Raw genomic sequence first — 26545 nt, 5'->3', positions numbered from 1 at the left:
ATATTAGCAGATCTCTGAGCTGTGGCTCAGAGACCCAAGAGAGGATGGCCATCCCAGAAGGGCTGAGCTGAGGGTGGGGCTGGGCTGCCCTTCCGGACGAGAGACCGGGATGCATGGGGCAGAGCTGTCCACCGGGCAAGAATAACTGGCTTTGGGATTGAACCCACCTGAGTTCAAATCCATGCCTCCATTTCCCCATCTATAAAGCAGAGGTACAGCCGTCTGCTCAAGGGTCATGGGAATTCAATGGACTCATGAACCTCATGCTCAGTAAATGCCCATTCCCTTCCTCTCCCTTCCTCCTCCTTCCACAAGTCTCCAGCATTCAGGTCTTGTCAGGCCCCGCTTTCTGGGAAGGTCTCCCTCTGCTCTGCAGACATGTTGAGGGGTCCCTGCACACAGCCCCCTCTCCTGATCTGGCCCTCTACTGTGGCAGGAGCGGTGACAGGTGCTGTGGAGTGACTGTCCCTCCCCCAGCACACCCTTATGGCAGCCACAGTCTTCCTGTATGGAGACCCCCTTCCAGCAGGCAGAGAGGATGCCCCTGGAGTCAAGGCCCCATCTTAAGGTCCAGTCAGATAGTCTGAAGATGTCAGCCCATCTGCCCCCTCTTCATCTGAAAAAGAGCCATAATGGCCTGTTTGGCCCTGGTGAACACTGGCTTGCCTCTGCATCAGGTCTCCTTGCTAACTGAGAGCTTCCTGAAGGCCAGGACTAGGTCTCTCTGACTCCTCTCTGTCCTCGAGGCTGGCCCTGAGTAGTCACTGTCCATGAGGTTCTCACTCCACCCTCAGCGGGTGATACTGCTTACGTGGACAAGGCAGAGAAGGAATCCTGCCATTTCTCTGGTTTAAATACAGGAACCCACCTGCTCTCAGTCCACAGGTGGGGGAAACTGGGAAGAGCCAGCAGTGGGCTGTCCCCTCTAAATCCAGCCACCAGGGCCACCAGGTGCTAAGGAACCAGATGAGCCTCCTGAAAGCCATGTGTAGTGGTAACAGGTGTACAGAGGACTGGCCTGCAAGGAGAGGCTTCTTGGGGGAACAGAGGCCAAAAGGAAGGCCAGAGCAGGCCTTGGGCTGGCCAGGGATACCAGGGAGGAAGAGAGGGGGCTGTCTTTGTGGCAGTGAGCTTGGGGTGTAGACCAGCCCCAGGCCTAGAGCCTTGGGGAATACAGATGTGATTTCTAAGACAGGCCAGTGTTCTTCCCAGGGCGGGTGGGACAGGCCCCTCACCTGTGCCTCAGGCCTCAGCTGGGGGTTCATACCACCCCTGCCCACATCATGGAGACCCCAAGACTGGCTTAGCACCCGCCCTGGGTTCTCAGCTATCCCTAGTGGGCACTACTGGTGGGCAGGGCCCCTGGGGAGCCTTACCCTCCCAACCTGTGAGCTCTGCACTTATACGACAAGCAGCCCGGCCCGCCGCCACCCAGACCCAGTGCTCACTACCCCAGCCCCCCAGCCCTTACAGACTGGCTAGGCTGCGGTGGGGCTGGTGGCCCACCTGTGTGCCACCCCCCCACCGCCAGCTGTCTGTCAGCTGTCACTTACAGATGGGCCCCATCTCTGTCCACTCTGGTGAAGCCTCCTGTTCCCACAGCTGCTCCCCTTTCCTCACCCCTCCTCCCTGCAGACAGCTTGGCTAGGCTGTGGGTGTGAATTTCCACCAGGAGGGAGGGCCTGTTCCTTCTGGCACTGAAGCAGAGCCTGGGGCGGGGGGGGGGGGGGGGGGGGGGGGGGGGGGGGGGCTGGGAGGAGGGTTGGGAGTGTGGGAGTGGCTGTGCCTTGCCACCGCTCCTCCGGGAAGGCGGCCAGGCCTAGATGGCCCGGAAGACTGATAGCAAAGTGGGCTCTGGTCCCAACTGCCTTGGCTCCGTATGGGGGGGGAAGGGGAAGATCATAGTAACCTCCTGAGCCCCCTTTCCTCTCCTTCCTGCCTTAATATACCCTCCTGCCAGCAAGGACAAGCTGCTCCCATTTTGTGGATGGGAAGCCTGAGGCCCAGAGGACTGACAAGGTATCTCGGGGGCCTGTCACTCACGTGAGTTCCCTGAGTGCCCTCCCCACGTGGCTGTCATCAGGAGCCAGTGTGGCCTCTGTCCCTGGCTGCCCCAGCAGTCCAGAGGGACAAGGGCACACCCACAATCACAAGCCAGGCCTAGTCAGAAGAACTGTATCCAGAGGGATACAGTGCCTTCTGTACAGAGGAGAAACCAAGGCAGTGCAGAGGAGTGGGGCATACACCTGGCATTCCACCCCACAGCCCATCAGCCATCCAGCCATCCATAGATATTTCTTGCTTATCTAATGTGCCAGGCCCGGGGGAACAGAAGGGAGATGAGGTTCCTGCCTCCCCAGAGCACACTGCTCAGGAGCCGCACTATGTAGAGAATGTCACATCGTGCTCTGTGCGGGGAGAGGACACAGGTGAGATGCTCCCCGCTCCTCCCTGGCGCTATGGGAGGGGGAGGGGAGCCATCTAGGAGGGGGACAAGCAGACCCCAAGCGGCCTGCTCCCACCCCCAGACTCCCTGTGCCATCCCCCCTTGGCCCCTGTGAAGCGCCTGTCTCCCACGGTTCCTGCTAATGAAGGGTAGCTCCACTCACCCAGAAACTGGTTTGCTTCCAGCTGGTATTTAAAGAAGTGTCTCTGAGTTTGACAGTGGAGTTTGTTGTTCCCATTCCTATCTTCCGCCTACCCTACAGTGCCCCCCTCAAGGTAAAACAGAAGCAAAGCAACCAGCTGCTCCTCACCACCCACCCCCCGCCCCTGCTCTGGCCCCAGGGGAGCGCCTCGTCCAGCCTGGGCTTTGTGCCAGGCCCTGTGGCGGGCACAGTGGATTCAGAGACCCACTAAGGTCCAGGACTGCTCTCAGGACACATTGGTTGGCTGTGATGAGGGTCAGTTTCTGGCTCAGGCTGGGGAAGCAGTGAAGGCTTCCTGGAGGAGGCAGTGTCAGCAAAGAAAAGGAAGGCAAAGGTGGGTGGAGGCCAGACTGCAGTGGGTTGGGCAATGACAGGTGAGAGAAATTTAAATGTGAAGGGCAGGGATCCCTGGGTGGCGCAGCTGTTTAGCGCCTGCCTTTGGCCCAGGGCGCGATCCTGGAATCTCACGTGGGGCTCCCAGGGCATGGAGCCTGCTTCTGTCTCTGCCTCTCTCTCTCTCTTTCTCTGTGTGTGACTATCATAAATAAATAAAAATTAAAAAATTAAAAAAAATAAATGTGAAGGGGAGGAGTGGAAGACAGAACAAAGTAGCTGGAGGGGAAAGGAGAGGCCCTGGGGGGTGGCTTTTGAAAGAAAAGCTAGAATGTCCTTAAGAGCTGATGGGAAAGCACCTCCTGAGGCACCTTCAGAAGACAGGATGAGTGACAAAGGAAGGATTCATCGACAGGAGGGGGGACACAAAGAAAGTTTATGGGTTAGACAGCCAGATGGAGGGGGATTTCTGTGGTCTGAGAAGTGAGAGACAGGATGGATCTCACCCATTTAGAAGATGAGGAGGCAAGGGTGCAGGAAAGTGCCCTGAGCCTGCCCTGGTGTGAGACCTGCAGGACCCACTCTGGGCTAAGATGAGAGAAAAAGGGTGAGGGCATCCCAAGGAGAGCACCCACTGTGTTGAGATCTGCTGGCGGAGCCACCATGGCTCACAGAGTGGTGTCTCGCAGGCACTCCGCTCAGGTCTCCTGGGGAGGCAGCTACGGCCTGCCTTTGGAAACTTGTTAATATTCCCCACTGTCGGACAGTCCTTCCTCTCTCCTGTCGAGGCCAAGCCAACTATCTCTGCGAGGCCCAGCCATCCTGGAGAAGGCTGCCATCTGTCCTCTGGCCCCAGGGAGGCCCTCCTCACTCCCGCGCCCTCTGCTAGGCACACCGAGGGCAGCAGTGTGTTTAAGGCAGTCCCACCCTCTCCGGGACCTCCGTGGGTCCCTGTCTCATAAAGACATCTCCAGGGAGCTGGGAGCCTCCTTGGCCTCTTTTCATAGGTCCTCTCTGAGTCTTTCCTTCTGGCTCTGGTTAGCACACCTCTCTTCCTCCCTGGTGGGAGCAGCCTGGGATGCTTCCTGCCACCCGAGGCCGGGCCTCCCTTCCTGAACTGGGCTGGAAGACAAGCCAGTGGCATCATCCAGCATAGCATTCAGCACGGTGCCTAGCACATAGGAAACACCTGGTAAAGAAACCAACGCCAGGTCACAGAGGTGGCAGGCAGGATGGCGTGGAGGGGACCGGGGATGCAGCCTCACCGTTGAGCCCTGCCACTAGCTCTGGGTGGCCCTGAGTAGTAGACTACTTCCCTTCTCTAAGTCTCGGTCCACATTTGCCCCCGGGGCAGGTGGCTGTGCAGAGCCAAGGAGTCCTAGGGTCCTCCTCCCATGGGAGATGCAGACATCCTGGCCCAGCCCCCTTGGACAGCCATCTCCAAAACCCAGCCTGCAGGAAACCCGTGGGCTGCGGCAGCCCCATTTGCAGAGCCCGGCCTGGTTAATCTGCTTCATTAAAGGCACTAATTAATTGGCTTAATTAAAAGGGTAACCTGGAAGCCAGCAGAACTACCTCCTAAAGAGGCACAAGGCTATGTGGAGGCAGCCCTGGAGCCAAAGAGGGGAGCCCCACACCTCCCCCCGCCCACCTGCCATCAGCATGCCCATCCAAGGGCCCTCAGCCCAGCCCAGCCCAGCCCATGCTGGTGACTGCAGACCCTCTCCCCAGTCCACATGCCCCTCAGTCAGGTGCACCGCCTGGCTACAGTTAAAAGCCTAGAATACAGCAGCCATAATTAAACCAGGCATAGGCAGGTTGCCACTGATAAAGGTTAACAGGCCAGGAGGGAGGAAAGGCATGGTAAGGAGGCCGAGCCTGGCCACGCTGCGCCTGTCCTGTGGGGAACCGGGAGGGCCCCAGCAGGGGGCACTACTGGCACTGCGGCAGTACACCACCCAGGCAAGGAGCCCCCTGAACCGCAAGCTTCCGCGATCCCAAAGCACTAGATTCAGAAGAGAGTTTAAATCCCACCTCCACCTCTATGAGGCACCTGGGTGGCTCAGCTGGTTAAGCGTCCATCCACTCTTGATTCCAGATCAGGTCATGATCTCAGGGTCATGGGGTTAAGACTCATCTCAGGCTCTATTCATGGAGCCTGCTTCAGATTCTGCCTCCCCCTCCCCCCATTCTTGTGGTCTCTCTCTCTCAAATTAAAAATCTTAAAAAAGAGAATCCCACTTTCACCTCTGGAGGCTAGGTGGCTGTGGCAAGGTACTTTGCCCTTCCGAGCCCTTGTTCTCATATGCAGAACACCTGCCAGGGGTGCCTGGCAGCTTCCCCTCCCAGGCAGGCCTTCCCCAGGTTTCAGCTTAGCAGGAGAGAGTGCTGGGATTGATTAGCCATGTCTGTCCAGGGCAGTCCGTGTTTGGAATATAGGCTTGTGTGCCACTCTGGTCCCGCCCATCCTGCCAGCCCCTGTCAATGCTTCAAACCTTCCCCACAGCGACAGGAAAATAATTCTCACAACTCCTCACAGCTCACAAAGGTGTTCTTCCAGACAATATTCATTTGAGCTTCCTGTCACCCTTCATTTGGAACCGAGCATCCCTACTTTAGAACTGAAGCTCTGGGTGGCTTGTTCTGAGGCATCTTTCAAGAAGGAATTTGTTGTGGTATGGGGGACCCGGCCCTCCTCTGCCCCACACACTCCCCAGGACACCAACCAAGTTCATGAGCAGCCCACACACCTTTGACCTTGACAACCTCCCACCTGAGCAGGAATGTCATAAACCCATGACACAGGGCCCAGGGACCAAGTAGCCTCAGAGCATTCACTCACGGCCCCTCAAAACCCCAAGAGAAGAAAAACAGGACCCCAGACAGACTGAGGGTGGCCTCTGGGATCCAGAGGAGCTTAGTCAGCCCCTGGCGTCCTTCGCGGGCAGGCAGGCAGGGGGTAAGACCAGATGCCACGGGAATACAGAGGTGTTGGGAGGAGTGAGGAGTGGGGGGAATCCCAGAGCCCTAGCCCAGCCCACGTGAGGGGCCAGCCCAGGGCTGGTGGACACAGCTGCTGTCAACTCATGGCCCTCTCCCACGCTGGAAACTGCAGTGGTGGTGGCTGTCAGACCAGACAGATTTAGTCTCCACACAAACAGCTGTAAGCCTGCTCGCCGACAGCTCTGCTGCCGCCTGGGAGCCAGGAGTGAGGTTCCAGTGAGGGTGCCCCCGCCCTGTCATCATGAGACTCAATCAGCACCAGGCCCTGGGGAGGGAGGGGTTGCCACATGGCTGTTACCACCTATGGTGTCAGGCCAAGCCACCAGGGGCCCCCACCCCACCAGCCCAACTCCTCCCGGGCTCACAGACCCACGCCCCCACACCATCGCCCCCTTAGGTGCCCCGTCTGTGCTGGTGTGGGCTCTCAGGGCCCTTGGGGTCCCCTGACGCATCAGAACCCTGCCTGGGACCTGGCCCAGAGCCAGTAGGCCGTCTGCACACCGAGCCACAGCTCAGCCCCACTCTAGCATACGAGCCTGGCTTATCCTGGGCCACGCAAACCCGTCTGTCCTTCCCGCATCAGAATCCTCGGGTGTGCGTGCGGGCTTGACCGTGCAGCCCAGGAAGGACTGTGCTCCGACAATGCGTGTTGGCTAGGAGATGCTGACCGGCTGCTGCGTGGCTCTCCCTGCACACAGCCCTGGGGAGGGTAACCTGTGGGAGCTGAGGCACGGAGGGGCACAGTGCAGCCAGGGATGCGGCCACAGCCATGAGGTCAGGAGGCAGTGAAGCTAGGACTGGAGTCCAGGCCATCAGGCTAGATCTGCACTGTGTCCTACCAACGGCTGCACCAGGCTCTGCCCACAGGGCCAGCGGACACCCCGGGGGTAGCCAGCAGGCCGCATCGCTGGCCTTGCCCAGACACCCTGGGGCAGACTGCACATTTCCAGAAGGGCAAGTAGGGACAGCCCTGGACTCGAGGTCAGGCCCTGGGACCGAGCCTTTGGAGAGCCGTTTAATATCTCCAGGCCTCCGATGCATCCTGCTGATACGAAGCAAGCAGCTCCTGCCCATACCCCAAGCTGCTGTGAGGGTCCAGGGAGGGAACTGTCGATGTTGAGGAGAGGCCGGGAGCCTGACACCTGCCTTCCCTGCAGGGGTCACCTCTGCCCTGGACAGGAGGCACTGTGGCCTGAGGGCCTAAGGGAGGGCCTGATTTCCTGTCCACGGGAGAGAGCCCAGGGGAAGAGCAAATCATCACCCTCATCATTTCACCAGACCGCTTGTTATGAATATTAATAGCATTAATTATTTCTAATCCAGCATCCAGGCCTGGGCTGGCCGTGAGCGATCCCCAGGCCATCAGGCTCTGAGGGAGGACTGACCTCCCTGGGGCTGTGGGGTTTGGATCTGATACATATCCTTTCAAGGGCAGAGCTGGGAGGGGCGCCTGGGTGGCTCAGTGGATTGAGCATCCACCTCTCAGTTTCGGGTCAGGTCGTGATCTCGGGGTCATCAGATCAGCATGGAGTCCACCTGGGGTTCTCTGTCTCTCCTCCCTCTGCCTCTTCCCTTCCCCCTCCTCCCATGTGCTCTCTTGCTCTCTCTGTAAAATAAATAAATAGAATATTTGGGGGAGAACCAAAGGGCCGGGCTGGGAGGGCAGGGGTCCAGCCCAGCCCTGCCCCAGCAATACAGGGATCTGCAGATAGGGCTTCACCTGTGGTTCTCCTAGGAAGGCACTGGACAGAATGGGCACCCATTTCACAGATGGAGAAATGGCTCTAGCTCGGAATGAGAAGGCAAGCTCAGCAGCTGGTTTGCACCTGCCCTGCAGAAGGTCACTGAGCTGCTTCCTGGCCCCAGCCCAAGCCCCCATCCCTCCCTCAGAGCAAGCACCTCCAACCCTGAGCCATAAGGATGTCTGTACCAGGGGTCAGGATCCTGCGGAGGAGGGAAGGGCTGGTTAAAGCAGCTGAGCTAGGAGACCCAACTGCTCAGGGATTCTGACCTCAGGAGTGTGCCTGGGGACAGATGCCTCAGTTTCTTTAGTATCACAGAGATAATAATGGTGCCCCCTTTATAGGGTCGTTACAGGCATCAGCCACTAATGCAGGGAAATGCTTCATACTGGGCCTGGCACACGGCAAGCACTCACTTTGCTGGTGTTCCTCCTCCCCATCCAGGATGAGTGGGTGGTACCCCGGTGAACAGCATAGCTGGCAGGCCTGTGTTCAGTCCCCAAGGTTGTGGGGCTTGGGCCAGACCCCCTTCCCTATTCTGTGCCTCAGACTCCCTGACTGCACAATGGGAGTATAACCCAGTGGTCTCTGAGGCTCCTTCTACCAGTGACTACCAGAGGGCGAGGCACAGCCCCTCTTCCTGGGGCTCCATCACTTCCTTCAAGGTCCCCCACCACCACCCCTGCTGGGGTTTTTGTGCCTCATCTACAAAGTGCAGGCAACCATCTCAGCTGTCCTGAAAGGTAAGGACCAGGCAGGGAAACTGTATGTGAGACACAGTCTGCCCAATACTACCCTGGCCAGGCCCCCTCACCATCTCTCAGGGCATCAGTTTCCTTGGCTCCAAACTGGGGTGACAGGGCCTCCCTCATACTGGACTTCAGTGCAGATCAAGCAAGGCAGTTGGAGCCCTGCGGGGCCAGGGCAGATAGTTATTCAGGTACCCGGTGGGGATAGCGGTACCTGAGGCTTACAAACAGACTCCAGAGTGGGACCCTGTGCTCCCCTTTGAGTTATGTGACATGGAATGGTGTCTTAACCCCCTAGAGCCTCAGTTTTGTCATCTGTGAAATGGGACAAATAATTGTGCAAAACCTGTAGGGCTGCCTTGAGGAATCGATAAGGCAACACATGCAAGTGCCTACCAGCAGACACATGAGGAGCTCCACGAATGACAGCAGTCCTTGTGGGCACTGTGTTTATTGCTAACCGTCCAGCTTCTACACCCCTTCCCCAAACAAGCCTGACTCAGGCCAGGGGCCCCCTCCGTGATCAGATCTCTGAGCTGGGAGGGGGGCTTCTGGGGACAGACCACACCCATCCTAGGCCCTCCATGGGTCCAGGGCAGCCCTCACCCCAGGGAGGTCCCCAGCCTCCTGCAGACAAGAGCCTCTGTCCCGATGACCCCGGGTCAGAGCAGGGGCAGCCCGCTGGCACAAAGGCTGGGCTCTGTCTGTGCCCGCAGCGGGGGCAGCTGCCCGTGAAGGGCCCTCCTGCCACAATGAGGCCTTTGAGCAGCTGCCGGCGGGGAGCTGAGCTCTCCTTGAAGGCCTGGCTCTCATAAGCTCTGTCTGTGAGGCCACCCTGCCAGGCTGGCAGCTGCTGTGGGGGCAGGGCCCTCACCCCACTCCCTGCTGTGGGCACACAGCCTCCCCAGCCTCTCACGGGGGGGGGGGGGGGGGGGGGGGGGGGGGGGGGGGTCTCTGGCCAGAGCAGGCTGCAGGCCAGAGAGCCAGGTGGGGTTTTGGGATACAGGGCTGCCCCGCTCCCTGCTCCAAAGGGATAGTCCAGGCCCTGCATGTGGAACACGGGAAAGCCCCCATCTCCCCGACCCAGGGATCCCCAACACCGCTGCAGGGCTGGGGCTATGCCTCCCTGTGCCCTCTCTTGGCCTCAGTCTCCTTGTCTGTAAAAACGGAGCCTCCAAGCACATCCACCATCCCGACCCCCGACCGTTGACCCCCAGCATCTGTGTGAATCAAACAGGACTGATGTTTAATGCTCTACTCGGTGCCAGGAGGGTGGTGAGGGCTCAGGGGGTGCCAGCCAGACTACTACCCCATCACTGCTCAGCCTCTGACCTAGGGGGGCACCTCAGCCTGGTGGCCAAACCTCCCCAAGTCTTGGGTTTCTCCTTAATAAAGTGGGCTAATGCCCCTTTTCAGGGTTGCTATAAAGAGAAAGCCATTTATCAATGCGCCTCTGGTTTGGGAAGCCTTGGTTGGATAAATTAATGAATACCAGAAGCAGCACCTCCTAGGGTCTGGGGAAGGAAAGGAGGAGGAATAAAAGTGGGTGGAGGTGGGGCAGACGTGTAAACCATCACAAAGGAGGCCTGCCAAGTGCTGGGGGGATGGGAGGCAGGAAGAGCTGGTTCCTCAGGCCAGTCAGGGAGGGCTTGATGAGGCAGGCAGCATTCGTCCAATGTGGGGAGTGAGGGTGGCCTTACCCACACAAGAATAGCAAAGGGGTGAGCCACATGATCCACGGGCCTAATGGGGGAGAGACTGGAAGAAAGGCGGGTAGGCCAACTGGGACCAAGCTGAGAAAGCCTGAAATGCCCAGCCAAGGGCTTTAGACTCCATTTCTCAGGAAAGAAGAAGCCAATGATGATCTCCAAGCTAGAGGTTTGATTAAGTATGAGATCTTTAAACATCTGGCAGTATGTGTGCTAGACAGGCTGGGATGGGGGAGGCCCAGCAGCCCATCTTTCCCATCACTGCAGGTTAGAGAGCCAGCCAGCCAGGAGGGTGCATGACAGGGACTTGGGCCAAGCACAGCCACCCAGGACCTGACCCTCTGTGGGGTCCTAGTCCTAAAGCCAGCCCTGCCTGGGGATCCTGAGGCATGGAGGGCCTGCCCGCCCGTCCCCTGGGCAGACTGGCACCCAGCACAGGGGAACCTTTGAGAGCCCAGAGCCAGCCTGGGTTCAAATCCCACTCTGCCGCACCTTTGTGCAAATGAAGTCACCTCTCTGAGCCTATCTCCTCATCTGTAAAGGGGGGGGCGGGTAGTTAAGGACGCCTGAGCCCCACAGTGCTGCTGTGATGATTAAGTTGGACAATGCAGAGAGGGGACCCCTGAGGAAGACTTCTCTGGCCTTCCTCACCTTGGAAGGGGGCCACTGGGAAGCCGGGAAGCCAGGTCTCCGTGGGGCCTGCCTAGAGGCAGTAACACTGCTAAGAGAGGCTGGGCTGTGTGACTGGGATCCTCTGTGCCTCAGTTTCCTTATGAGGTGAGGATTGGGACACCATCCAGGAAGCATTCAACATAAAGCATGCGCTCATGGTCCTCAGGAGCTGCCATCGTTGGCTCATGTTCCTCCCCAGCCCCTTGGGAGGTCAAGGCCACTTCCTGTTTCATGGCATCCAGGGGTACTGGGACTTGTGCAGCCACACAGCTGGCCCACATGGGTGACATAGGGTCTCTCAGCTGCTCCTTTCTGGCGACCTGCCCCCTTTCCCAGTCTGCAGACCCCAGAGGCTATCTCTCAACTCTGCCCCCTCAGGAGCCAGCAAAGTTGCCACTGCCTCCCACCTGGGCCAAAGTCAGCTGCAGGAGGCTTCAGCCACATGCACACCATCCACACCAGAGTCTGGCAATCAACAAAGCTTGGGGGGGTACCCCCTCAGTGGCAGGTCTGGGTCTAGGGTCTCGGATTCTCAGAACCTCTACCAGTCCCCAGAGGACGCAGCCTTCACCTCCCCAAGCCCTCCCCCGGCCCCGGGCCCAGCCACCCCAGTCGCACCCTCACAGGCCTTTACCCACCTCCCCCGCCCTGAACTGGGGAGGGAGGGTGTACCCCCACCCAAGCTGCCCCACGGAAGAGCCCATGCCGCAGAAAGCTGGCTGAGTAAATAATGACATTTCCTCCTCTCTCCTGTGCTCTTCGCCCCCTTTCCCTTCCACAAATAAATTATCAACATGCCCAGGTCCCGGCGGAGCGGAGCATATCGCAGGGAACAATGAAAAAGCTTTTAATAGGATTCCAGGAGCTGCAACCACTCGCTCACGGGCCTAATGGAGATTGCTCCGTGACCACGGGCCGCTCGCGCCCTCCTGGGCCTCCGCACAGCCTGGCTCCTCCTGGGAGCACCGGGGCCACGAGGCCCAGCTGGGCCACCTGCCAACGTCATGGCCACTGGGCCTGGAGAGAAGCGGTGGGGGTGGCGGAGGGACGAAGTGCCCATGTAGGCCAGGCTCATCGCACCTGCCCTGCCTGGGGCTGACCCCTCCAGGAAGCCCCCCACCCACCTTCCTCCAGGGCTCGGAAGGCCCCTCTTCTCAGAGCCCTTGCCTGGCTCCTCCCACCCCACGCGTGCTGCATGACGTCATGTGTTGGCAGAGGCCTGCAGGTGCCCACACAGGTGCCCGGGAATGCAGGCCAGGCAGAAGGGCAGGGCAGGGCACTCCAGGAGGCCTAGGCTCTGAGGCCAGAGGTGACAGCCTGCGGACTTGGACAGGCCCCCAGCTCTGGGAGGGGCCCAGTTGACAGAGAAGCTTCAGAGACAAAGCTCAGGCCCCGGAGGCCTTGGGGTTACCCACCACCTCTGCGCCTCAGTTTTCCAACTGTGAGAGCGTGCAAAAAGACCCAGATGGGACTGGGCCACATCTGACTCAATGGCTGCCCTTCCTCGGTGTGACCTAGGCCAAGTCACTTCACCTGTATCTCAGTTTCCTAGGGAACAATCAGGATAATTATAGAGCCTACCTCAGAGGCCTGCTGTGGGGATTAATCCAGTGAATACCGAAGGCACGAAGGCACGTAGCAAGTGCAATCTGTGTCACCTACTGCTAGGACGACAATGACCGCCCTCTCCCACACAGTCATGTGTTGGGGGGCTAACAGGATAAGAGGCTGTGTCCTAGCTGTGCGACCTTGGTCCATCCCTTTATCTGTCTGTGCCTGTTTTCCCTTCTGTAAAACAAGAATGTGAAGCCTTGGGGAGATCCTGCACAGGTAGAGTCCTTACATGACAGGTGGCCTAGACAGTAAACGCTCGGTAAAAGCAGCCATGATGGCCTCTCTGCTGCCCTCATGGGATGCATTGAATCCCACTGGTCCCAAGCCTGGCTTCCACCCTGAGGCCTGGCACACAGGAGGTACCCAGAAATCCCCAAGGGGGTCCTGCCTGACCCCACCCTAGAGGACCCAGCCTGGGCAGAAGGTGACATATGAGACCCGACCTTTGCCCGGTAAGGGGCCGGTCAGAGGCTGAGCAAATGCCTTGAGAGCCTGCCTGCCAGATGGGGGGAGGGGGGGCCTGAGTGTGGGAGGCTAGTGTGTGCAGCCCCTCCTGGAGGTGCACAGAGCCCAGGGGCAGAGCCCTAGACCTGACGGGGCCTGTCCCATCTGCCCCAGTGTGGTCACTCTAGGTTCCTGTGAAGCCCTTCCATGGACACTGTCACATGCCATCTTCATACAGACCCTGAAGGGCACTCCATCATCCCATTTCACAGGGGTGGAGACTGAGGCACAGCAAGGGAAGCGGTATCCAGGGGCCCCCAGCTGGTGTCAGAGGTTGGATTCAAACCCAGGTCCACCAGACTCCAGAACCCCACGCTTTGATTCCACGCAGCCCAGCTGCCTCGTGGTGGGTCCTGACTTCTGCATGGCCCTGGGCAAGGCATTTCTCCACTCTGTGCCTCAGTCTCCCTACTCTCACAGTGGGAAGAAGACAAGTCAGGCAGACCTGGTCAGGCAGAAGCGCCTAGAAGCTGCAGCCTGGTGGTGCCCGGCCATCTCCATAGCGTGAGCACAGTGTGACTGGGCCCTTCAGGGCCTTGTGGTCCAACCCCTTGGCCAGCAGTAGTGGGGACACTGAAGCACAGACAACCCTACTGTGACTGGCAGGACAGGGGAGGACGTGTGGTCTGTCTCCCTGGACAGGTGGGCAGTCGACAGGGGGTGCAGCCTCTGGGAGCGGGGGAGGGCTTCCGAGGCCCACTGCCCTCTGAGGAGCCCTCTGTACCCACTGGTCAGTGCTCAGCACTACTACTCTGAATGGGGCACCATTCAGTGCTCAGCACTACTACTACCCTACTTGCTCTGCCGCTGCTTCCAAGCAAGTGGCCCTGCCGAACGCCCACCTGATTACTCGGCTCCCTCCCGGGGGCCGCAAGTTAGGTCACAGCGATGACGCTCTCCAAGTCTCCTCAGGTGGAACAGAGCAACAGGTGTTCCTTTGCACTCAGCCTCTGCCCTAACAGGGGCCTGGGAAAAAACCAAAGGCAACAGACAGCCTGTCTGGAGGGCAGGATGGGCAGGGGCTGCGGAGGAAGGGGCCCTGGGTCAGGTGGCGCAGCCACTCGTGCCTTCTAGCAGAGATGTCCTGGGTGTAGGGGTAGGATGTGCAGTTCATTCACCTCACGGCCTGGCTCTGCCTGGTTAAGGGAAGGTGGGTTAGGAGGCTTAGGTGTGAGCCTGTGTGTGCAAGAGTCTGTGTGAAAGCTCGAGTGATCGAGAAGTGTGAGCACAGCGCACATTTCTCTCCCGTCCTGATGTGGCCCTGGGAGGACGGGGACATGGACAACTCATCTGTGGCCAGCTCCAGGCCCGGCCCACCACAAGCAGCTTCTCTGAGAGAGTGAGACCCGCCTGCCCCCCACTGAGCCTAAGTCCCCCACTCAGGGCAGGGGCAGCCCAGCCCAGTCCAGGAGCCCAGTGGCTGACTGAAGCCCACCCTGTGCCTTAACTGGGACAGGTACCCTCGGGCCCATTGCCAACTCCCAGGATCCTGGGACTCGCCAGCAGCCAGATTCCCTGAGCAGAATCGGGCCCCTCAAGTCTGACCACAGAGGAGTATATTGAAATCAAGGTCATCCCAGAAAAGCCAGCAGGCAACTGCTGGGCAGGGTCTGCAGGGAACCTTGGTCAGCATCTGAGCCAGGACCTAGGAGGGCGTGTCCCTTAAGGCCAGCCCAGTCCAGTGGCTTTCATCTCAGGAGGCCCAGCTGCCAGCTCGGGCCCTCTGCTGCCACCTATGCCAGCTCCTGATGGGAGTCCTGGTTCACCATTCATGCACCTGGTCATTGACCCCACACTACGCTTAGCACATACTAGGTGCCAAGGCCCCCTACCAGGCACTGGGGTGCACCAGTGAACCAGACAGAGTCTTGCAATCCCTGCCCTCCGCCATCCTGGCTGTGCATCCAGCCTCCGACCCCTCCTCCCCAGCCATTCCACCATTTGGGACCAACAGGCCTGGGGCCCCCTCCACCAAGAAGCCCTAGGTGTCCCCTACAGCCCCCTAAAAACGCAGCTCTTCTCTCTGCTACCCATACCTCCACCAGGCAGCCCTAGGCAAGACCACCCCCAGGAAAAGCCCATCCTGGCACCAGCACCCAGTGGCATTTTTAAGGACATGTTCCCGGGGGCAGCATTTCCCAGGCGTCACCAGGGATGGTGATCGAAGGGGCAATGGGGGCAGGCGAGACACGAGTAATTTGCTTCTGTAGATAAATGCCGGCTCCTCTCCGAAGCCAGTCCCCCCTTTCTTTTCTCTCTTCCTAGCTAGCACACTCGCTCACTCGCTCTCTCTCTTTCTTTCTTTTTTCTTTTTTTTTTACAGTTTGCTAAATCTGTTGTAATCTGGTGCCAACGAGTAATTCAGGCAGAAGGAGGGAAAGGGGAGTGAAAAAAACACGGCCACAGAGCTGCTTCTTGGGAGGAACACAGACGGGAACAGCCAGGGCGAGTGCCTCAGCAACCCGTTTTAATCTTGGTTATTATTAAGTACAAAGCCATGCTCCCCGCCCCCCCAGCAGCCCAGCCGCTGCCTCCCTGCCAGCCAGGTCCCCCTGGCGCCCCCACCCCCACCCCGCTGTCGGATGCCTGGGTCCTGCACTCTGCCTGGGAGGCAGTGTCCCCTAGTGGTTAGCTGAGCCCCATTCAGCCGGGTCCTGGTGCCTCCATCCCTTCTTCCTCCAGCCCGCTCCTGCTCTGCCCGGTGCCCCATTCAGAGCCAGGAGAGGGTTTCTAAAGAACCCCCTTTGGCACTAGCAGCCCTCCGTCTACATAGGGGCCACTGTCCCATCACAAACAAGCCCAAATATTCTCCCTCCCAGCCCACCAAATGCTGGGTCAGCCTGCCCACGCAGGTGGATACTCAGCTCTCGGAAACAGGGGCCCACGCAGCAGGATTGGGCAGACAGTCTGCAAGGCAGACCCAGGAGTCCTGAGAGATAAAGGTGGACAGGCCAGCAGAGACCCCGGGAGACAGACCACGGTCCAGACGCCTGAGGCTGCTGCATATACCCCCCACGCTCCCCACACCTGCCAAGGGGTCTGCACACACACAGCCCCCCTTTTCGCTCTGTCTGCTAGGCCCATCGTTCTTGTGCTCTTCCTCATTGACTTCTCCCCCACTTCACATATTGGCTCAGGCGCCTCCTTCTGCGACCCCCAGTCCCCAGTGGGCTTCTCTGACACCCAGCCTCGCGGGGCCAACCACCCGCTCTGCGTCCAGGCTCCCCTACTCTGTGGGAGGGAAAGTTCCCGATTACTGGCTGACCCCTATTCCCAACTCTAGGGTGCCTGAGGGCAAGACCAGGGTTGTTTTGTTTCCCTCTTTTTTCCCCAGAGTCCAGCACTGTGCCTGGCCCGTAACTAGTGCTCAACACCTAGCTCACGAATAAATGAATGAATGAAAAACGAACAAGCAAATGAACAAGCAAGGAAGGAGGGAGAGAGGGAAAGACAGAAGAGCCAGAGGTGTTACCTCCGTGCCCCCACCTGCCACAGTAATGCCCACGGCCTGCCCCCTCCATCCCCTCCCGACAGCCCCAGCTCCCCAGCTCCTCAGCTCTCCAGCTCCCCAGCTCCAAGGGCAGGAGGCAAGTGAATGGTGAGAGTTTAAAACCCAGGGCTGTGTCGAATCCAGCAAACAATTTCCACAGGCGACCTGAGGCCCCCAAATGCTGACGTCATCTGCAGAGCCGCTGACCCCAGGGAGCAGCTGGGCTCTGGGGGCCCATAGGCGGCAGTAAACAGGCATCCACCGGCTGCGCAGGCAAACAAGGCCTGCACAATGCAGCCCCTCTCTGTGGAACCCTCTCTGCTCCAGCTGCTGCCAGAGAATGTCAGACTGGCTGCTGGGGGTAAGCAGAGCCTGGCAGGGGCACCCTGGGGTCACAATGTCCTTCCCCTCTCCCCTCTGGCCATCCGGCCTGCTCCCCACCACCCCAGCCTTCCCAGGGTGACTGCCCCACAGCAGAAGACAGAATGCACAAGCCAGGGGAGGCCTGAACTTTGTCTCGGGGAAAACAACCCAGGTTGTTCTGGGGGAGGGACCCCCCCCCCAAATTCACAGAGGGCTGTGCATCCGGGGCATGAGCAGGCGAGAGGCCTCAGCTGGGCCCGCCGTTCCATAGGCCCAGCAGTCTCCCCTAATGGTGAGCACCCACCAGCCAGTCTGGCAGCCTGCAAGTGTTTAAGACCTCCAGCCACATCCACACCCCTCACCACCCTCCTGGTCCATACATCAGCTCACAGCCCACACACCTCATCCTGTGAGGGCCTCAAGGCAAAAACCACTGAGCCTTACCCCGTCCCTCCTAGAACATTCTCACCGCTGCTTGGAGCCAGGCACTGGAGCTGGCATCCCTGGCAGCAAGTGGGGGACATCCCACCTGAAGTGGGCTTTGGTGGCTGGGGTGGGGGCCAAGTCAGTCTCTCCTGTTACCCCAAGGCTAAAAGAAACCCTTCACAAATGAGGGGTAGAGATCCCCAGAGCCCCACATTGCTAAGATAAACTCTGGGCTAAGAGCTTCATATGCAGCAGCCCGTAGTGGGGCTCCCAAGGTGACTTGACCTTCCCGAGGAGGATATTTGAAGCCCAACAAGATCCAGTCACTTGCTCTAGGTCAGCAGGCCAGGCAGAGAAACCCTCCCAGGAACCACAAGTCACCACAAGGACCCTTGGGTGGAAGGGCCGACCAGCCAGACTCCCCTGCCCGCGCCCCCCCCCCCCCCGCCCCCCCGCCCACACACACACAGCCTCAGACAGGTCCTGTCCCTGGGATCAGAACGTTTCTGGGCCCTGACTCCAGGGCAGCCTAGCCGATCAGGGAGGTAGCTGTCAATGGGTCCCAGCTCCCAGAGTGGGGCCATCCTACTTGCTTGCCGCCGCTCCTGAGCCACCTGTCTCTTCCCCTAGCCCAGAGCCTGCCAAGCATGCCCCACCTGGCACCAAACTCTCTACCTCCCCGCCTCTGCCCGATGCCTCTATCCCAGCTGAGTGGGCAGAGAGGGCTGTGCCCAGTGAACCCCAAGGGCCTCATCCTCCCCTGCACCAGGGCACCTGCTTCTTGACAACTGCCATTGCGCGAGGCCTCTATGGGCAGTCAGCTGGTTCTAGGCCTGCCTCTTCGTCCCTTGACACCCACCATTTCAGGTCCACCTGGACCTCGCATCTATCTCTCTGCTAATTTGGAAGCTAGTATAGACACAACCTGCCCATCTTGTGTGCCTTGCTCCAGTACTCAGGGTGCCCCCCATTCTCATGAAGTGGGACAACCACTGTATCCTCCTATGCAGACAAGAAAGCAGGGTCCCCAGAGGCTACAGGCCTGGGGTCACCAGCAGACAACACAGCCACCAGGCCCCAGTCTACAGAACTGAGTTGTGCTCCCCTCGAGCCCTGGTGGCAGGTGATGTGATAGTGTGGCAGCACCCCTCCCTATCACCTCCTTAAAAACAAACTAGGTGCACCTCCCAGGGATGTTAGAGAAGAAGCCACAGGGAGGGTGCCATTGCCGCTGACCATCAGTGTCAGGCTGCAATCCACCCACAGCCCCCTGGCAGGGGGGAATCTGACCCCCAACCCCTCCGAAGCCTCTGCATGTGCACTCAGTTCTCAGGGACCTCTTCAGCTCAGGAGTAGAACATCTGTCCCACTCCCTTCGTTTTATAATGTAGTCCCATCCCCCGCCAAGCTCAGCCTCAGGTGGAGAGGACAGTCGACCTCATTCACCAACAGGAGAAACTGAGTCTCAGAGAGGTGGAGGGACCTGCAAGCCGTAGGTAGTAAAGCAAGGGCACATGGACCGTGCGAGCTGTGAGCATGGTCTAGAGGAAGAGGCTGCCCCTGGGCGTGCCTGCCTTGAACTCGCTCTGGGGAGGCTTTGTGTGCAAATGTCCGGTCTCTGTGTCTCTGTGGGATCATGGGGCCAGCGTGTTCACGTATTGCCCCCACATACACACACTCGAGTCGGCCTGCCTGCCCTACTCCCAAAGCTGCCCATGCATGGCCCTTCAGCTGGGATGTGACAGCCCCTTGGCTCCTCCTGCCCCTCAAACCTACCAGGGCCGCCTCGCTGCCTGCCCAGCTGGGCAGCATCCCCTCCTGGGCACTGGCCCTGGCAGCTCAGGCCATTTCCATTTTAAACCTCTGAGGAAGCCCTGAACAGTCGCCCACGGAGTCGGCACCAGCTGACAGGTGATGTTTGCGCCTCTCCTCCAGGGGCTGGCAGGAAGAGATGCAGTTGGCTTTCACTCCAGAAACCTGAGCCTGGAGCTCTGAGTGTAGCCACCCTGTCCACGGCTGCTGGGCAGAGAGGGGTATGCCCGAACCCACATCCCTCTGCCAGAGGCATCCTGCCTCCCGCGAGGCTCTGTGCACCCGCACAGGCAGCCTTCTCCCCGGTTCCTAAGCCACCTGGGGGCAGGGGGGCTGGCCTCTGTGCTTCCTGAGGATGCAGGGGCCGGGGTGGGGCAGGGCAGGGAAGGACCCAGCCATCCGCACCCGCTGACCCCGGCCCCAGCTTTATTTATTCACATCAGGGCTCTGCCTTTGGCCGCAGGGGCCTGGATACCTCAGCTGGGCTCTAGTCTCTTAAAACCACACACCCCAGAGAGCCTGGCAGCCCCAAGGCTTGGGAAGCCTGGGGCAGCCCCCTGATATCCGTGCTCCACAACTTTCTCCACCTCGGAGAGCTCGGATCAGCTAGGTTCCCTGCAGCTGGGCAACAACACTCCCCAGCCTTCTGCCCCTGGGTCTCCAGCCCCGGAGAGGAGGAGCTGTGCCCGGCCGGCAACCAGCTTTGGAGGGGCACCCCGCCGCCCCCGCCTCTAGCCTGGCCACCCCCACCCCGTTCCACTCCCAGGTGCACCGCCCAGGCCCCTGACCCCACACAGGGTTGACCGTCCACAGCCCGCAGAGGGAGGGAAGTTGGAGGCTGCTCATGCCCCCCTTGAAGTCGTTTTAAAAATAAAACCTCGCTCCAACCGTGACTCACGCGGCTGCTGGGGACGGGAGCGAGGCGCCGGGGCCGGCGGCTGCCTCTCCCCGCGCGCCCCTAACGCTCCGGTTCCGGGGAGCGGGGCCGTGACCGGCCGCCCAGCCCGGCACCCCCGCCAGCCGGGACTCGGACCCGGGCTCCGATGGAGCCCCCGCCCTCTCCTGCCTCTGCTCTGGAGAGTGGAGCCGCGGGGCTGCGCTCGGCTGCCGACCTGGGCCCCCACCCCAAATCCCGAGGCTGCGCGGCCCCCGCGGCGCCTCCGCGCACTCCGGGCCCCGCGCCCGCCCCCGCGCCCGTCCCGCACGCGCGGCCCGCGGCCCCCGCCCCTGCATCCGTCCTTACCTGCGCGGCGGCCGGGGAGGCGGGTCTCCTCGGGAAACTTTGCGGCGACGGCGGCAGCCTCAGGGGTTATTCCAAGGAGCGGGCGGGACCCGGAGCCGGAGGGCGCCCGGGGGGCCCGCGACAGGAGCCCCCGGCGCGCGGCGGAGCGCGGTGGCGGGCCCGGGGCGGGGGGCGCGCGGCGGCGCATCTGCCCAGCTCGGTGCCCGGCGGGGCCGCGGGGCGTGCGCGAGGTGCGCCCGGGACCGGGGTGCGTGTGCCCGGGGGGGTGCGCTCGGCGAGGCGAGAGCCGGCGGCGGTGCTTGAGCGAGTGGCGGCGGCGAGCAGGGCGCGGGGAACCAGGCTGCGCGGCCGCCTCTTCCCTCGCGGCGGCGGCGGCGGCGGCGGGGGCAGTGCGTGCAGGCGCGGAGCGGGGAGGGAGGGGGAGGGGAGGGGGAGGGGGAGGCAGCAGGCCGGGCGGGGAGGGGCGGGGAGGAGGCGGCGGGCGGGCGCGGGCGCGGGCGCGGGCGCGGGCGCGGGCGCGGGGGCGGGGGCGGGGGCCGGGCGGGGGCGCCGCGCTGCGCACTGGCCGGCGGGACCCGGCGCGGGAGGCTACGCCGCCGCCGCCGCGCGGGGACTCGGGCCCAGCCGGGGAGAAACGGCCTCCGCGTCCTCCTCCCCCTGCCCTGGGCTAGGATGTCTGGGGGCGGGAAGGGGGCTTGGCGGGAGGAGGTTGGGGCGCTAGCCCGCCCGGGGCGAGAAGGGAGGTCTCCAAAACCAACCTCCGGCTCGGGGCAGGGGGAGAGAGAAAGGGGTTCTCCCTCGCGTGCCGCCTGCCCTTACACCTCTCCTCCCTGCACCCACTCATTCATCCGTCGCTCCAGTCGTTCGTTCCTTCGTTCGTTCATTCATTCATTCATTCATTCATTCATCTGTCCACCGGTGCTTTCATTCACAAACGGGTAGCCACCGCCTACTCTTCATGCCAAGGTATCCGCTTCCCCCATGCCCCTTCCCCACGGAGACCCCCTCACCTGCCCTCCTCCAAACACCCAATCCTTACTCCCTGCGGTGCTCCACCCAGCCGCCCAAGTGGGGCACTGCCCCAGTCTGATCCCCACCCTGCCTCCCCCTCCCTGGCCCATTGTCACCTTGAGCGAGTTACTTAACCTCTCTCAACCTCAGTGTCCTCTGCTGTAAAATGGGAGCATTAACAATCTACCTCCAAGGGTTTCTGCCAGGCTTGAAGGAGACCTGGAATGGCAAAGTGAAGGCAGTGCCTGGCACTCTTCAGGGACTTAGGAAATGTCTGCACCTGTTGTGTGTGGGGTCTGGTGTGTGGCTGTAGGGTGGTGGACCAGGCCTCCCTCCTCTTAGCCTGGAAAAGTCCAAGTGCTCTTGGCATTCTGTAGGATGCTAAGGAACCCTGCCTGCCCAGCCTCAGGCCTGGCCAGACCTTGTCACCCAGCCTAGCCATCCCATTCTGCCATCCATTTCCCTGGAGGATTGCTCTGAGCAGATCCCTGCCTCTGCCCAGACAAGGCCCCACTGCTCTCGGGTCCAGGCCCAGACTCCCCACAATCTGGCTGGGATCCCTCCCCCAAGACCCATCACCACGTCTCCCACCCACTGTCCCAAATCCAAGCCTGTGTTGGATGCCTCCAGGAGCCCATCACTCTCCTTTCTTTGCCGTCCTTGCAGGCTTAGCCAGGCCACCCCTAGTCTGGGATGCCCTCCCAGATTCTCCCTGGGCGAAGGTCTCTTCAAGGCATGAGGGATGGGATGAGGGACGCAGCCCCTCTGTCCCTTGTCTCCCTGTCTCCGGTGCTCTCCCATCCCCCATCCCTCTCACTCTCAGCCGGGGAGCAGAGTGAGGCCTTCCCTCTGTCTTCAGGTGAGCACCCCTGCCTTTGCCCTTCTGGCCTCTCTCCCTCACCTCTCTCTCCCTTCTCATTTCTTTTCCCTTAACTCCCTCTCTTCCTTCTATTGCTTTCTACTCAATTCACCAAACAGCTATTTTTTCTCCCAATTTTTATTTATTGCCCAAACAACATTAAACCAACAATAAGGGGAAGAAAAATCATCCACAATGCCACCACCCTGTGGCGTCAACAGCCCCCGTTCCTCTGCTCCCTTCCAGGCTTGTCCGTGCACGGTCGGCTGTAATTTTTACAGAGCTGTGGTTTCTGTTCCACCACCCCAGACCCCCAGATGGATGGGGAGCCCTGGGGCTCTGTCGTCCCTCCATCAGGGCACTGAGCATGTTGCTCAGAAATTATGCACCCCTCTTCTAAACCCAATCATTTGGAGGAGGGACCCTTTCCCCTCACTGCCTCAGAGTGGACTGGATGGGATGGCTATAGCTGTATATGTTGCAGTTAGATATCAAAATATCATCTTCATAATTGCGGTTTTAATGGTTGCATGATATTCCATCGAGCTGATGTACCGTCACTTGCTCAGCCGTGCGTGGTGGCTGCACAGAGTTCAGGGAATATTGATGGAGATCCACTGTGCGCTGGTCACTTTTGAGGCACCAGAGACCAAAGGTGAATCGCCGTGCTGGACCTTGCCCTGGCCGAGCTGGAAATCCAGCAGGAGGGATGGTCACCTAGACAGTGACGGCTTAGCAGGATCTTGTGGAAACAGACTCAGTCACCACATGAGCCCATAAAACCGGCTCATCCAAGGACGGCTTCCCAGAAGAGGTGGCTCCTGAGCGAGGTCTTGGAGGGTCCAGAGGAATGTTCTGGGCAGATACCAGAAGCTCATTCTACCTTTGCTCCCGGGCTATGACATGAAAGAGCCTGGGGCTTGGAGATCAAGAGGTGTTGGCTGGAGCTGCGAGGAGGAGTCAGGGGGCTGTGGTGGAAGATGAAGTGACACATCAGCCAGCCGTGGGAGTGCAGGGCTTTGAACAAGCCTGGGGTGGGGGTGGGAGGGGGTCTGGCCTTTATCTTGAGAGGAGTAGGGTGCCAGGGAGGGAGTGTAAATGCAGCAGGGGCACCATCAGTTATGAGATCACTTGTTCACTCAACAGAAGTTTCTTTCCTAAGCCCCCCCGCAACCATGTGTTGTGGGGCTCCAGTGGTGCAGGGGGATGGGGCCCTGAACCCCAAGGCCTGAACTTGCTTAGAACCCAGCACTCTCAGACATGCCCTCGGTAGAAGGCAGCACGAGTCACCCAGGGACGATTTGTGGCTTCAACCTTGGGCTCGCCAAGCCCGGGCTCCTGTACTCCCAGGGTGGCAATAACCCGGGCAGCATCTGCAGCCAGGTGTGGCGGGCCCTACACTGGACAGTCAAGGTCACCCTGGCCCTGCCAGAAGCACCCCTGCCTCCTGCCTCCTGCCTGTCCTCTCAGGAGTCCCTAGACCTGGAATCTGCTCCCTGCCTCACCACTTACCCACTGGTGACCCTGGACATTATCTCTGTTCCTCAGTTTTCTTATCTTCGTGGGGTCATCACAGACCTTGGAGGGCTATGGTGATGGTTCAATGAGGTGACAAGAGGAGAGTGCTTTGTATAGCTTGAAGCCGCGGCAGTGGGACTCACCATGGTTAGACTGTTGTCACCCCAGGATGAACCAGCCTTGGTCCTGTTTGGGCCTGTTCTGGGCTGAAGCTAGGGGAAGGGTTGGCCTGATTCTTGTGGGGAACAGAGTGGCCCCATTGGCGGGCCGTGAGCATTACTAGGAACCCTTCAGCCCCAGGCTTTGTCCTGGGTGCCCAGGAACGAAGGCCCATGGGCTAGCGGTTGGGGGTCAGCGCTGCTGAGAGGGCAGAGAGCAGATGTTCAGAGGACATGACCTTGGGAGTCAGCCAGCCCCCTGAAAGACAGACTCCGCTTCCCCCACTGGTCACTGCTTGGGCAGCCTCTTCAGGGAGGGGCAGACCTCCAGCCCCCAGCCGGAACAGGAGGGCCTCCTAATGGACTTTCTGTCCCATCTCTGGATTCTTGGTCTTAGAGATCACTGCCCTCCAAGATCCCCAGGGTCCTCTGGGTGTGGGGGCACCTGAATGGCGTGGAGCAGAGTCACAGTCACTGGAAACCTGTCCCGCCTGTCTTCCATATGTGTGCCCCTCCTCGTGATGGCCCAGCGTGCCCTGCGAGGTCTCCCTGCATCACAGGCACCAACCTGTGGATTGGCTGCCTGTGCACACCTGGCCCGACATACATACCTGCCTCACCAGGAAAGTCCCCTCAGCTTCTCTCACTTCTCCAATCCCTGTCCTGATGCCGCTGGATCCCCCGGTGACCGCGGTGCTCTCACCTCCCCATCCACGGAAGGTCGGAAGGTCGGGGCTTCTCCCCATGCATACAGGAGGGATGCGGGGTGCCCCAGGGCCCCAGGACAGAGCTCGGTGGAGCAAGGGCGAGGCCTCTGCCTGGAGGAAGTCCCCAGGAGGGTGCTCCAGGGAGTGGGCAGAGCGGAGGCCAAGGCAAGCAGGACAAAGCCGACAAGTGGCGTGGGCAGCAAGGGGAGCCCGAGGGGCCAAGGAAAGGCCTGCCGGGCAGCTGGCCTGGGGACGCCGAGGGCCAGGCAGGAGCTCACGGTTCCCTTCCTCCCTTGCCTGCGCTCTTCCATGCTGCTCACCTCTCTATCCAGGCCTTGCCAGTCCTGCCCTGGGAGTGGCCTCCCCCAGCCTCTTGCCTAATGAGGTCGCCCCGTTCATTCAACTTCTCCAGCTTCTCCATGTGTGTGCTTTAGCCCAGTCAGTGATCACCTGTGATCTGTGGGCCTGGCTGGCCGCCAGTTTGCTTCCTTCATGGTACGTGGTACATAAGACAGTGGGAGATCTTCCCACAATGTGGGTTTTGTCAGTGTCCGCCTCCCGCAGCAGACTGTGAGCAGCTTTAGGGCACGGCCTGGGCCCACCCGAGTCCCTCTGTGTCCCCAGCACCTGCCCTGCCGCGGTCCCTGTCGCTGTCGCTGTCTGGAGAGCAGTCAGGTGTTGCTGTACAAGTGAATGAATACCACGTGAAATAAGCCTCAGGCTAATTGAAAACAGCCCGGCAAGGCAAGGGTGACAGAGCTGCCCAAGGCCAACTGTGATTTGTCAAACTGGCAACTGCCCCAAGATGATGGTTCCAGGGGGTTCAGAGGGGGCCAGACACGCTTCCAGCCAACTGGGCAGAGGGGCTGAGTGTGGCGAGCCAGCCCACCCTGCCCAGCCCTGGCAGGACCACTGAGCAGGCTTGTCTCTCATGACCCTGCTCTCCCTTGGGAGCCTCATCTTCTCCCCACAAATGACATCACCGCTCCCCTACCCCTCATCTCTGCCAGACATGCGGGGCTGCTTCTCCCTCCCTCCCTCCCCAGCCATTATTCCCAGCAGAGGTAATGCTTTTTATGGTGATTTGAGCATTTCTGGACTCTGGCTATCATTCACCTGTTACACACATCTCAAGTTCAGGAAGGGAGAAGTGAATTGTGTCCTGAAGGACAGTCCAGGTGGAGGGAATGATATGTGCCAAGGTGTGGTGGGGCGGATGGTGCTGGGCACAGAGGGTCGTGAAGAGGGGAAGCAGAGGTGAGGCTAGAAATGCAGGCTTGATTAGGAAGGCATCTTGGCAAGATTCAGGGGAGCCTGAGGGCCTGAGGAGGAGAAGGGGATGGCAGGTGGAAGATGAATGGGTGGGAGAACTCTCACCTAGGATTTGGAGTTTGGAGCCTCAGACACTCCTGCTAGGGCCCTTGCCTCCAGTGACGCCCCTCCCGACCACTGTACCTCTCCTGACACCCTGCAGGGGCTCCAAACTCTGTCCTCCTCTTCACCTCCTTCTTCCTCCCCATCCACCCCTCACCCCCACCCCCATCCCTGCCAGTCCAAGTTTACTGCCTCTGTCTGCACCACACAGAGGCTCCTGGGGCCTGATGCCCCAGCAGGCCACCTCCTTGGGGACTCAGAAAGCTTCTGGCTCCCTCCTCTTGGGTCCTCTCTGACTTTCCAACAGGCTCCAACACCTCTGGGCAACTCAAAACACTGAAAATAATGTGGGGAGGTGCCAGGGAGAGTGTGCAGATGGGATGTCCTAAGCTCAGGGTCTCCCTCCCTGAGTCCTGGTGGTCCAGGGCTCCCTCACCTGCCACGCACAGGTGCAGCGGAGCCTGGCAGGTTCCAAGCTAAGTACACTGCTGAGATGGGGTGCTAGAAGAAGCTCAAGCAGGGGGAGAGAGGATAGGGGGAGGGTGCCAGCCTCGGGCTTTGGGGGGGGGGGCGTTGCCCAGCAACCACCAAGCCGAGGAGGGATTCTTAA

General features: G+C 60.2%; 2 protein-coding genes across 4 annotated transcripts in view; one reads left to right on the top strand and one right to left on the bottom strand.

Moving 5' to 3' along the window:
* The window catches only part of FLRT1 (fibronectin leucine rich transmembrane protein 1), an 82563-nt gene extending 61868 nt beyond the window's left edge, over positions 1-20695 (bottom strand). For all 3 annotated transcript variants that reach the window (XM_072758290.1, XM_026004587.2, XM_072758291.1), the window contains exon 1: positions 20309-20695. The gene's annotated coding sequence lies outside the window, so the exon portion shown is untranslated. The remainder of the gene's footprint in view (positions 1-20308) is intronic.
* The window catches only part of MACROD1 (mono-ADP ribosylhydrolase 1), a 152746-nt gene that overhangs the window by 98849 nt on the left and 27352 nt on the right, over positions 1-26545 (top strand).

This window comes from Vulpes vulpes, chromosome 5 (assembly GCF_048418805.1).
Source record: "Vulpes vulpes isolate BD-2025 chromosome 5, VulVul3, whole genome shotgun sequence".
Classification (NCBI taxonomy): Eukaryota; Metazoa; Chordata; class Mammalia; order Carnivora; family Canidae; genus Vulpes; species Vulpes vulpes.
The sequence above is the reverse complement of the archived record's forward strand: the minus strand, read 5'-3'. Positions and strand labels throughout refer to the sequence as shown.